The sequence below is a fragment of the Dromiciops gliroides genome, chromosome 1, assembly GCF_019393635.1.
Source record: "Dromiciops gliroides isolate mDroGli1 chromosome 1, mDroGli1.pri, whole genome shotgun sequence".
NCBI classification, from domain to species: domain Eukaryota; kingdom Metazoa; phylum Chordata; class Mammalia; order Microbiotheria; family Microbiotheriidae; genus Dromiciops; species Dromiciops gliroides.
Window position 1 is genome coordinate 393,879,585 of NC_057861.1, and position 13,217 is coordinate 393,892,801.

Here is a 13,217-nt window from a genome sequence, read left to right on the forward strand (position 1 = left end):
CATCTCTAGGACAGGGAGGAGGGAAGGAAAAAAAAGGAAAAAAAATTACATGATAACTTTATTATATATTTTGAAGGAATAGCAAATTGTATATGATAGATTTGCAATTTCATATGCAGTCATCTTTTTTATTATACTATATTATGGAAATGCTTGTTTTATTTCAGAAATTAAAAATAAAATAAATAAAATGAAAAAAAATGAAAAGAAAGCTCATAACCAAAATCTTCATTGGCATTTTCAAATGGTTCAACATCTGAACATATGATTTTATTAGCAGAAATGACATTAAAGGATTGCCATTTGCTTTGCCATTGTACCCTAAGGACCATGGGACTTTTCCATCTGACTTGAAGCTAAAGTTGTCTTTCCCATTCAATTGTGAGATTCTTGGGAGAGAGTTGAGATTTGCTTTTGCTTTTCTTTGTATCTTCAGGACTTATCACAGTGCTTGGTACATAGTAGACAATACAGAATGTCATGGCAGAAGCACTTGAGAGGCTGGAAAACCTAGGTAAAACCTAGGTCTTTTTCCTAGCTTTGGAAGCATAGGTCGGTCTCTCTCTCTCTCTCTCTCTCTCTCTCTCTCTCTCTCTCTCTCTCTCTCCTCTCTCTCTCCTCTCTCTCTCTTCTCTCTCTCTTCTCTCTCTCTCTGCCTTTGCCCACTAGGAAGAATAAAAAGAGCACATAAAGATGAAGGCTCTAAATGTGTTTGGCAGCTGTTGGGGGTGAGGGATTGTTTTCCTTCTATAAAAACATTTATATACATTTTGATATACACATATATGTATATATAATGATGCAAACCTGAAAGCACTATAGAAATACTAATTATCATCATGATTATTTTTGTTATCTATAAGTTGCAAAGAAGATGCCAACTTGCACTGGTAGAGGAAGATTTTCTCAGGAGTTTCCTATACCCTTGAAATCACAGGTCCATCCCTATTCCTATACCTGATGTCCTATACATGATGGCCTCTACATCCTGGCTTCCATTAAGTCCCAACAAAAATCCCACCTTTTACAGGAAGCCTTTCCCAATTCCTCTTAATTCTAGTGCCTTCCCTCTATTAGTTATTTCCTATTTATTTTGCATATAGTTTGTTTTTTAGATATCTGTTTGTATGTTGTCTCTCCCATTAGATTGTGAGCTCCTTCAGGGTAGGTACTATTTTTGGCTTCTTCTTGTATCTTGATCACTCAGCACAGTGCTTGGCATATAGTAGGTATTCAATAAATATTTATTGACCTTGGACAAATGTCCAATCCATGCACGATTCTCAGTCATATTCATTGGCTAATATCAGTCAGGTGTTTATCAAATGAACATTTAGCTAATTTAATATTAGCATTTAACTAGTTACTGTTGGTATTAGCCACTAAATCTAAGCTAGATTTGATGGCTGCTTGTAGACAGATGCTCTTCTATAGGTCTAAGTCAATTAGTAGTAAATAAATAGACCATAAGAGTAGAGACAGAGTGACTGGATAAATTGAGTCAAAGCCCAATTTGTGGATGCTTTTAAAAATGCTTTTTTAAGAAATGGCGTACTAACGTACTTTCACCACAACCCACATATCCTACTTTCACTGTCAAAATATCTCTCCAATTATGCCATTAATGAGAGAGGCCATTTAATCTATCCACACATGGAAAAGGGAACAAATAGTTAAGAACTCTTTTAATCTGGGCAGAAATATTAATACACTGCTATATAAGCAATTTGACCACTTCCCCAGATTATATGGCTTTTTCTTCACAGTTTCTTTGACAATCTATTGTATACAATTAAAATCTCAAAGTCTCATGTATTTATTTTGTAGAGGGGCAGAGGAAAGATGAGGTACTGAGTTCTTTTGGCATGAACTTTATGTGAAATCCAGCAGTTTGCCTTTTTCTTATGAGTTTCATGATAGGATTTAGCTAATAAATATTTTAAAATTTGGAACTTAGGAACTTATCGACAATTTAGTAAAATAAAAACATAAGCTTATACTGTTAAGCTAACAAAATGGATCAAATCCACTTTTCCACAAGGTACATCTTTAGTAAGTGAAGTTCTTTTCACGCATTTAAGAGTTTATAAAACTTTTTTAGAGCAGAACTTGTGGAAATTGTTCCAAATAAATAAATAAATTGTTAATAACAATTCCTATTGTAAGGCAATGGAACACAATTCCTACTACTGTGTAATTTATTGTCTAATGGGAGCAGACACAGTAAACATAGTAAATGACAGGGATATTAAATAAAAGATGAAACCAACTATAGCTGTTCAGAGTTATAACTGGGGAACATGAAACAGAAGAAACATGGGTTGAATGAACATAGGTTCTGCCCTGGTAAGAGGATAGGATGGGGCAGTGTTGAATGTCAGGCTCCAGACTTTGCTAAGGGGATGAAATTGCTATCAACCAACATTTTATTAAACACCTACTATGTGTCAGGCGGTGTGCTAAGTGCTCAATATACAAAAAGAGGCCAGGGGGCAGTTAGGTGGTACAGTGGATAGAGCACCAGCCCTGGATTCAGGAGGGACCTGAGTTTAAATCCGACCTCACATACTTGACACTTACTAGCTGTGTGACCCTGGGCAAGTCACTTAACCCTCATTGCCCCGCCAAAAAACCCCACACAAACAACCCAGATATAAAAAGAGGCCCAAAAGAGTACCTCCTCTCAAGGAGCTCACAATCTAATGGGGGAGACAATATGCAAATAAATATCTAAAAAACAAGCTATATACAGGATAAATAGAAAATAATTAACAAAGGAAAAGAACTAGAATTAAGAGAGATTGGTAAAGGCTTTCTGTAAAAGGTGGGATTTTAGTTAAGACTTAAAGGAAACGGGGATATACAGCTGAGGGGGCATTCCGGGCATGGGAGAGCCAGAGAAAATATCAAGAGCTGAGAAATGGGGTGTCTTCTTCGTGGAACTTTCGAGGAGGCCAGTGTCATCGATCAAAGAACACACAGTAGGGTGTAAGATATAAGACTGGAAATATAGGAGGAGGCTACTTTATGAAGGGCTTTGAACACCAAGCAGAACATTTTGTATTTGATCTTGAAAATGATAGGGAACCACTGGAAGTTATTGAGTGGGGGCTGACATGGTCAGACCTGTGCTTTAGTTGAATGGGAAATGGGAGAGACTTGAAGCAGGCAGACCCTTCAAGAGGCTATTGCAATAGTCCAAGCCTGAGGAAATGAGGGCCTGCACTAGAGTGCTGTCAGTGTCAGAGCAGAGAAGGGGGCATATTTGAGAGATATTGCAAAGGTAAAATTGATAGGCCTTGGTAACAGATAAAATATGGTGGGAGAGGGGGGTGGTGAGGGGACAGCAAGAAGTAATTCTGGAGGGGGCAGTTAGGTGGCGCAGTAGATAAAGCACCAGCCCTGGATTCAGGAGGACCTGAGTTCAAATTTGGCCTCAGACACTTGACACTTACTAGCTGTGTGACCTTGGGCAAGTCACTTAACCCTCATTGCCCCACCAAACAAACAAACCAAAATACAAAAACAAGAAGTAATTCTGGAAAGAAAGAAGGCAGAAACATTCACCAGTTTCAGGTCACCATTAAGAACCAGGATGTTTGTCTGTAGGAGTATGGAATAGCATATGGTGCTACATAGCAGGCAAGGGGCTCATTTGTTTGCCAGGTTGTTGTTTGTTCTCCATTCTTGAAGAGGGCCATCACATCAGGGTGATGTCATGATTTGCAGTGAATTGGATTTAAGTGAAAGGCGGCTTTGCAGTCACCAGCCTCACTCTCTCCTACAGAACCATCTGGGTTCAGTGGCATCAGGGTGACTGGAGACAGTCCCATATGTTTTTTGTTTTTGTTTTGGCGAGGCAGTTGGGGTTAAGTTACTTGCCCAGGGTCACACAGCCAGTAAGTGTTAAGTGTTTAAGGACGAATTTGAACTTAGGTCCTCCTGACTCCAGGGCCAGTACTCTATCCACCGCACCACCTAGCTGCCCCCAGTCCCATAGTTTTCAAGGCAATTGTGGTTAAGTGATTTGCCCCAGGTCATACAGGAAGTGTCTGAGGTGAGATTTGAACTCAGATCTTCCTGACTCCAGAGTCAGTGCTCTATCCACTGTGCCATCCAGCTTCCCCCAATTTGCCAGGTTAGGTATCAGCAGGTGAGAAAAGGATATTTGTTATGATTGCCTGTACTTTGGGGGTATTCTGAGTGCTCAAAGAGCATGGCCTGTGTTCAGAATGGTTTTTCTTACAGAGAGCTGATTCATCCCCACAAATATAAACTGCTACTGGCAATAATGAAGGATGGACATAGCTAGTGGTATCACTGGAGTTAAGCAGAAGTTGTCCAGAGGCTAGCTTCAAGCTTTGAGTCTTGTGTGAAGTTATGGAGTTGAGGCATATGGTTTGATAGAGAGGAGGAAATTATGGGGAGGAGAAATGATATATCATTCTTCTGTGTAGGAAAAGGGATGAGTTATGAACAGACAATAGCAAGTAATAGAGGATAGCATAAAGAGCTGGGGTATGACAGGTAAAGCTTCAGTGAATCACAAGATTGAATTTTTATTTTGTTGAAGAAATAATTGAATTTACTATGATATTTTTCATTCTACTATGTTGGCTCCCCATCTTCTTCATGACCTTTTAAAAACATTTTTTGGTATCTTTCATTTTAATAAAACATTCATTTCCAAATATATGCTTCTTTCCTGTCTGGCAAACCAACCCTTGTAAGAAAGGAAGAAAAAATGCAGTTCAGAGAAACTAACAAATATATCAAATGAATTAGGCCCTATATACAATGTTCCACACCCATCATCCTCCAGCTGTTCAAAGAGAGGAGAGAGGTACATTTTCTCAAATTTTCTCTGGGGCTAAGCTTGGTCATTATAATTACAGAGTCTATAGATCAACAGACATTTGCTAAAACCTTCTATGTATCAGGCATTGTGCTAGAAGCTGAGGGTATAGCTAAAAAGAATGAAATAATCTCTTTTTATAAGGAGTTTGCATTCTATCTGGGAAAACAATGTGTGTGTGTGATATTAAGCCCCTACTATTTGCCAAGCATTGTGCTAAGCATTGGAGATACAAAGAAAGATAAAAGACAGTCCCCACCCTTGCGTAGCTCACAAACTAATGGGGGAGACAACTTGCAAAAAACATGCAAACAAGCTATAAACCCGATAACTATGAAATAATCAATGGAGAAGACACTAGAGTTAAGAAGGTGTGTGTGTGTGTGTGTGTGTGTGTGTGTGTGTGTGTGTGTGTGTGAATTGTGTGTATAGAATTTATGCAAAACACATACAAAGTGCTTAGGGAGAATGGTTACTAGTGGTTACCATGGTGGTGTGAGTCAACAAAGTCTTTATGTAAAAGGTGTTGATTGAATGAAGAGAGGGACTCTATGAAGCAAAAGTGAAGGGAGAGTGTGCTATGTTTTGGGGTGGTCAGTATAAGGACATGGAGACTGGAGATGGAAGGCTGCATAGGAGAACAGAGAAGACCAGTTTAGCTGGATTATAGGGTCAGTCAAGTTGATAAGCATTTATTAAGTGCTTCTGATGTGCCAACATGGTCCTAAGTGCATTGTATACAACAATGAAAGGCAAAAACATTTCCTTTTTTTCAAAGAACTCCCATGCTAATGGGGGAAATGTGTATAATATATACATCCAAGATATTTACGGAGTAGGGAGAAGATAATCTTAGAGGGGAGGGTACTAGTAGCCCAGTGACTGGAAAAGGCCTCCTGCATAGGGTAGGATTTGAGCTGAATTTTGAAGGAAGGCAAAGAAACTAAGATGAAGAGTGAGAGCACTCAGGGTGGTAGTTAAGGCAAAGGTGCTGAATTGGGAGATGGAGGATTATCTATGAGAATAGTGAGTAGGGCAGTTTTGCTACAGAATAGGTAGCTAGGTGGTGCAGTGTATAGAGCCCCAGGCCTGGAGTCAACAAGACTCATCTTCCTGAGTTCAAATCTGGTCTCGGACACTTGCTTAATTTCATTTTTTTTCTTTTTTGTTTTTGAGGCAATTGGGGTTAAGTGACTTGCCCAGAGTCACACAGCTAGTAAGTGTTAAGTGTCTGAGGCCAGATTTTAACTCAGGTCCTCCTGAATCTAGGGCCAGTGCTCTATCCACTGCGCCACCTAGCTGCCCCTCTCGGATACTTGCTAACCTTGTTTGCCTCAATTTTCTCATCTGTAAAATGAGCTGGAGAAGGAAATGACAAACCACTCCAGTATCTTTGCAAAGAAAGCACCAGATGGGGTCATGAAGAATCACACACAATTAAAATGACTAAATAACAACAGTGACAGAATGCCCACGTTGAGTAAAGTACAAAAGGACTAGAAAGGTGAGAGAGGAGAAAGGAGAAACCATTTGTCTTGTATTCATTTTGTCAACATAACCTGTGTACAAATGTACTCATAAAAAAGATCTGACTTCCTGTAATGGGCAATGTCATTTTTTTTTCTTTTCTCCTTCTTTAGGAGACATCGAGTATTCTCATTTCCCTTCTTCTATTGGGGACTCCTAGAACCCAGTTCTCTGTCCAACTTCCTTCTCATAGAATAGTCATAAAATCCTTCAATCTCAGTCCTACTGCTGTGATCCAAAGGATAGAGATTTCTGTTCCTATTACTAAGGGTGAACCAGGAGAGAAAATAAATTTTTAGAGTTCCAACTTGGAACTTGACCTGGATTTTCACATAGACAGTGTTATGAATTGTGGTTATGTTCATAGTCTTATTAGCCTTTGGTTTGGATATCAGATTAAGAAGAGTGAAGGGGCAACTAGGTGGTACAGTGGATAAAGCACTGGCCCTGGATTCAGGAGGACCTGAGTTCAAATCTAGCCTCAGATACTTGATACTTACTAGCTGTGTGACCCCTGGGCAAGTCACTTAACCTTCATTGCCCCACAAAACAAAAACAAACAAAAAGAAAAAGAGTGGAGGAAGGGAAGTAATGTATAATGAGGCTGGAAAGATAGGTTTGGGCCAGATCCTGGAGGGCTTTAAAAGCCCAAAACAAAAAGTTTATAATTTATTCTAGAGGCAATAGAGAGAGTCTTAGTTAAGCAGTGAAATGGACAAATCTCTGCTTTAGGAGAATCACTTTGGAAGTTATATGGATTGTAGACTGGAATAGAGAGAAGAGACTTGAAGCAGGGAGACAAATTAGGAAGCCATTATAATAATATAGATGAGAAATGATTTAATAATGTAAAGCATAATCATCTCTGAGAGGCAGGCTTTGTTTTGTATTTGCCCAACCTTTAGTCTTCTTTTTGGAAAGGGCGTGAGGCCAGCGTGCTCACCCTAACCCAACATTAATCCGTGCTCTTCTGCATACTCCTAAGCTTCTTTAAGCACTACTGATTGAAATACATAGGTGTGCTTCAAAGATCTCTGACTTCATTGATGTAGGTTCTTCCTCTGCTGATCCACATCATGAGAGCTCCATATCTAAGACTTCCTTTGGTCATTGTGGCAGAAGAAAAGTAATTGCTTGTGGCTATGCCTCTGATGTTTGTCTGAATTAATGTAGGCTGATGATGTACAAGAATAATTATAACAGCACTTCTTGTCACCATGAACTGGAAACAAAACAGTTGCCTGTCAATTGGTAAATGGCTAAAGAAACTAGTTTATGAATGTAATGGAATTTTATTGGGCCATAAGAAATGTGAAGGATTCAGAGAAACATGGGAAAACTTATTTGAACTGGTAAAATGAGCAGAACCAGAATAATTTTCATTAGGTTCATAATAATAATGGGAAAGAAAACAGGCTTGAAAGACCTCAGAACTCCATTCATTCCAGTCATGACTTTAAAAGACTGATGGAGTATACTGCATACTTCCCACCTCTTAGGACAGAGGTGATGGACTTAAAGAACAGAATGAACTATGAATTCTCAGAGGTGACCAATGTATTATTTTGTTTTGCTTGACTTACATGTTTGTTAGAAGAAAGACCTTATATTTGGAGGGCATGTAGTGTGGTAGGTAGTAACAGACATGCCAAAAAAAAAAGCATCAATAAAACAAACAAGAAAAAAGTGCAACAGGAGATGCTAGCAGAGCTGTTTTGTTACAACTTTTAAAAATATATGGGGGCAGTGTTGTATGAAAGGAGAGAAGGTTAGTATTCCCCTTTATAAGGATGGAAAAGGTCCTAGTGGCCTTTACAATACATATATGGTTAAGGCATTGCCACTTACTCTGTGGCAACAATATATGGGAGCAGCTAGGTGGTGCAGTGGATAAAGCACTGGCCCTGGATTCAGGAGGACCTGAATTCAAATCCAGCCTCAGACACTTGACACTTACTATCTGTGTGACCCTGGGTAAGTCACTTAACTCTCATTGCCCAACAAAACAAAACTATATATATATATCCTTAAAAAAACAAACCATGTAATGGAAATTCAGAGTTTTATATAATATTTTATTGCTTCTTTGTATTTGATTAATTTCATATTAAAAATAAAATTTCCTTTTTTTTTCTTACAAACCCAGGGTAACTTCTATGCTATGATGAGGCATTATATTAGGACTTTAGTGTAGGTTTGTTGAACTATTCACCAAAAATTCATATAAACCTGAGCTATACTTTATGTTTAGTTAGGAAAAATTCACTTGCTCTATGAATGTAAAGTACAGAAGATCTCAGTTCACCATCCTGGATCACTGCTGACTCTAGCTAGGAAGGGTAAAAGATCTGAAGTAAAGCTATTATCCTAGCCCCACCACTTAATTGTGTTACCTTGGGCAAATCATCTAATCTTTCAGAACCTCAGTTTCCTCATTTGTAAAATGGGTGAAATAATATTTATATTAACTGCATAGAAGGATAATTGAGAGGACAGTGCTATTAGGAAAGAACTATATAAACTGGAGCCATTCATTGTTTTCCAGAGTTCACCTATCCAGCAATGATAAATATCTGGAATGTCACTGAAACCATGCAGAACAATGCTGTGGGGAGAACTTGGAAGTCACAGGACCTGAAACTTAATGTTGGCTCTGCCACTTGATGTGGCCTTTGGCAAGTGACTTCACCCCCTCTGGATTCTTTTTTGCTTATAGGTAAAAAAGAAAAAGGAGAGTGCCCGGCTTCTGAAGTGTCTTCCAAAACTATCTCTGTGCTTTTATGGTGACCCTAAGAATTATGTCCCTGTGAACCAGAAAGGAAGGAAAGAAAAAAGACTTCCTAGCAGACAAAACATATGTCACACACTCTACCTCAATGAATCCCATGTACTCAAAGGAGAACCAGCTCCTTATGTCCTTTTCTTGTACCTATTTATTTTTTATTTTGGGCATAAGTATTTTTTAAATGGTATTTTATTTTATTTTTTACAATTACATGTAAAGATAATTTTTGACATCCATTTTTTAAAAAAGATTTTGAGTTCCAAATTTTTCTCCCTCCCTACCTTGCTCCTCCCCAAGATGGCAAGCAGTCTGATATAGGCTGTACATTACAATCATATTGAACATTTTTCCACATTAATCATTTTGTAAGAGAAGAATCAGAACAAAAGGAAAATACCACAAGAAAGAAAGAAAGAAACAACAACAAAAGTGAAAATAGTGTTTCATTTCGCATTCAGACTCCATAGTTCTTTTTTCTGGATGTGGAGAGCATTTTTCATCATGAGTCTTTCGGCATTGTCTTGAATCATTGTATTGCTGAGAAGAACAAAGTCTATCACAGTTGATCATCACACAATGCTGTTGTTACTGTGTACAAGGTTCTCCTGGTTCTGCTCATTTTACTCAGCTTCTGTTCATATGAACGGAAATCTGAAATCTGCCAGCTCATCATTTCTTATGGCACAATGGTATTCCATTACATTCATATAACACAGTGTGTTTAGTCATTCCCCAATTGATGGGCATCCCCTCAATGTCCAATTCTTTGCCACCACAAAAAGAACAGCTGTAAATATTTTTGTCTGTGTGTGTCCTTTTACCTTTTTTATGATCTCTTTGGGATATAGGCCTAGCAGTGGTATTGCTGGGTCAAAGGATATGTACAGTTTTATATCCTTTTGGGTATGGTTCCAAATTGCTCTCACAGCTCCACCAACAATGTATTTGTGTTCCAGTTTTCCCACATCTTCTCCAACATTTATCATTTTCCTTTTTTTGGTTATATTAGCCATTTGGATAGGTATGAGGTGGTACCTCAGAGTAGTTTTAATGTTTAAAAAAATATTTTCCCCAAATAAATGTAAAAACAATTTTAACATTTTAAAAAAGTTGAGTTCTAATTTCTATTCCTCCCCACTCCTCTCTAAGATGGTAAGCAATCTGATGTAGGTTATACATGTGCCATCACGTAGAGCATTTCTGTATTAGTCATTTTTGTTGAAGAAAACTTGAACAAACAAAAAAAAGAAAGAAGGAAAGTGGGAAATAGTATGCTTTGAACTGTATTAAGACTCCATCAGTTATTTTTCTTGATGTGGATAGCATTTTTCATTATGAGTCCTTTGGGATTGTCTTGGATTATTGTATTGCTGAGAATAGCTAAGTCATTTGCAGTTCTTCATTGTACAATATTTCTGTTATTGTGTACAGTGTTCTCCTGGTTCTGCACATTTCACTCTGTATCAGTTCATGTAAGTCCAGGTTTTTTGGAAATTATTCTATTTGTCATTTCTTATAAGCACAATAATATTCTGTTATAATCAATACCACTGCTTATTCAGCCATTCTCCAACTGATGGGTATCCCCTCCATTTCTGATTCTTAGCCATCACAAAAAGAGCTGCTATAAATATTTTTGTACAAATTGGTTCTTTTTCCTTTTAAAAAAAAATCTCTTTGGGATATAGACCTGGTAGTGGCATCAAGGGGTATGTATAGTTTTATGGCCCTTTGGGCACAGTTCCAAATTGTTTAGCCTTAATTCTAATAAGTTTGGCTGTCTAGGTTTCCATCCCATCACAGATTAAAAACAGCAAATTTAAGAGCTGTGGGGCAGGGAGGCATGATACTCTTAGAAGTAAGAAACAATTTCCAGGCATGAAAGTAATAAAGAGCCAGAAAAACCCTACAAAGTAAACACAAAAGTGTCTCAAAAGTATAACAGCCTTGGGCTAGTCAGTGAAAGGGCAAATAACCCCATTCCTTTAAAAAAAAAGCCCTTAAAGCCATTGCTCTATTCCAACTGAGTACAATATTAGATATGAATTTTCCCAACTGTAAAATGGGGATAATAGGGGGCGGCTAGGTGGCGCAGTGGATAAAGTACCGGCCCTGGATTCAGGAGTACCTGAGTTCAAATCCGGCCTCAGACACTTGACACTTACCAGCTGTGTGACCCTAGGCAAGTCACTTAACCCCCATTGCCCCGCAAAAAAAAAATGGGGATAATAATAGTACCTACCTCCCAGGTTTAATTGTGAGGATCAAATAAAATATTTGTAAAGTGCCTAGCACAATACTTAGTATACAGTAGGTGCTATATAAATGCTGCTGCTGATAATGAGGATGAGGATGATTATAATATTGACAATGATGGCCTTGAGTCATAAAGGAAAGGTTCAATCCTTCTCACTGTACCTGCTGAAGAAGTAAAGAATGCAGGGGGAGGATAATCTCCCTGCTAGCTAGACACCTTCCAGAGTTCACTTTGTCCTCTTATTTATGTTATACAAGTTTAACTTGTGACCTTGGGTTGGTCTCTCAAACAATTCACCGTACTTTTCTGTGTGCTGGAGCACAGAGCTCTGTGTTCAGTATTCATTTAGTGAATGCTGGGGAGGATGATTACTTCTTCAATGTCTTGGTAGTTTACAGTTTTATCTCCCTGTGTAGTGTAACTGAAACTCAGCAACTTTGACATGTATAGAGGGACCTTGTTGTGGCATCTTTTGATTGGTCATTAGGTATGACATGTCAGAATTGGCATCAGAGGACCTGGGTCCAAACACTGATTCTTTCACTTACTACCTATGTTATCTTGGGCAAATGATTGAATCTCTCCAGGAATATTTCCTTATATGTAAACTGAAGGCTGAAATGGATGAGCTCTAAGGTCCCTTTGGGGTCTTTTCTAGTTGGTAATCTCTAATCCTGTGGTGATCCTGTGATCTTTTGAGTAGAACACTGGGTTTGGGCAGAAACTGGCTATGTTGTCCCACATGGAGGACATTCTACTAGGAGAGAAGATGGAGCAGCATTGGGACTAAAGCCTAATGACTTATTCTTGCAAAGAGCTATAGGACCTCATCTTAATTGGTGGATCTCAGAAGTAGATCTGTTACTTCAAGGGTATAACATCAGCTCATACTCCATGATTTCTTCTATTGTTTTTTGCTCTTTTTGGAGGGTGGGGTGGAGTAAGGACACAGAACTGTAATGGGAAACTCCCTCTACCAATTCAGATTGACATTTGCTCATACTCTGTCATTAAGTTTTGAGAGGTGCAGGACACAGTGGATAGAGATCTGGCCTCAGAATCGGGAAGACCTGGTTTCAAGTCCCACCTCTTACTCACTAGATGGCCTTGGGCAGAGCAGTATCCCAGTTGACTTTCCTTGTGCTTTACTCACCAATAAATAACAATGACTGACATTTATAAAGTACTTTAAAGTTTGCAAACCAACTTTACATACATGACCTTATTTGCGAAGCTCAACAACCCTGTGAGCTAAGTACTTGAGGTATAATTATTCCTATTTTACAGATAAGAAAACTGAGCCTTTGAGATATTTTTCTTGACTAGCCCATGGTCACAGAGCTGGAAAGCTGGGATTTGAACCTAAATCTTCTCGACTGTAAGTCTAAACTGTAGTGTGCAAAACTATATGTGATTGCCTTATTTCTGTCCCAAGTTTGGGGAAAATTAGCTGGCGTTTCTAATATTTTTGTTACTTATAAATTAGAAGCTTTAGCACCAGTTTTGGGCATTAAGCATTTATTAAAGCATACCAAGTATTAGTAAAAAGAGAACACCTGGCTCAGAAAGTTAAGAAGCCCTATCTAGACACCACCTCAGAGTCTCAGGACAAAATAAGGAAGTTCCTGTCCCTGTGAGAGCAGAAGCTACCTCAGGATCCGGACGAGAGGTGGCCCCTCCACACCGCTTCAAGCTAATTGGCCAGCATCACCCAAATCCATTGGTTCACTGGGTTTGAGGGTGGTCCAGAGCAGTACATGATGAGGTCAGAGGTTCAGAGAACACCCCCCTTG

At 38.7% G+C, this 13,217-nt stretch overlaps 1 protein-coding gene and 1 pseudogene across 2 annotated transcripts in view; both read left to right on the top strand.

Moving 5' to 3' along the window:
• Positions 1-13,217, top strand: part of ELOVL7 (ELOVL fatty acid elongase 7) — a 119,607-nt gene that overhangs the window by 18,510 nt on the left and 87,880 nt on the right. The window lies entirely within an intron of this gene.
• LOC122737827 lies at positions 8,129-8,248 on the top strand (annotated as a pseudogene).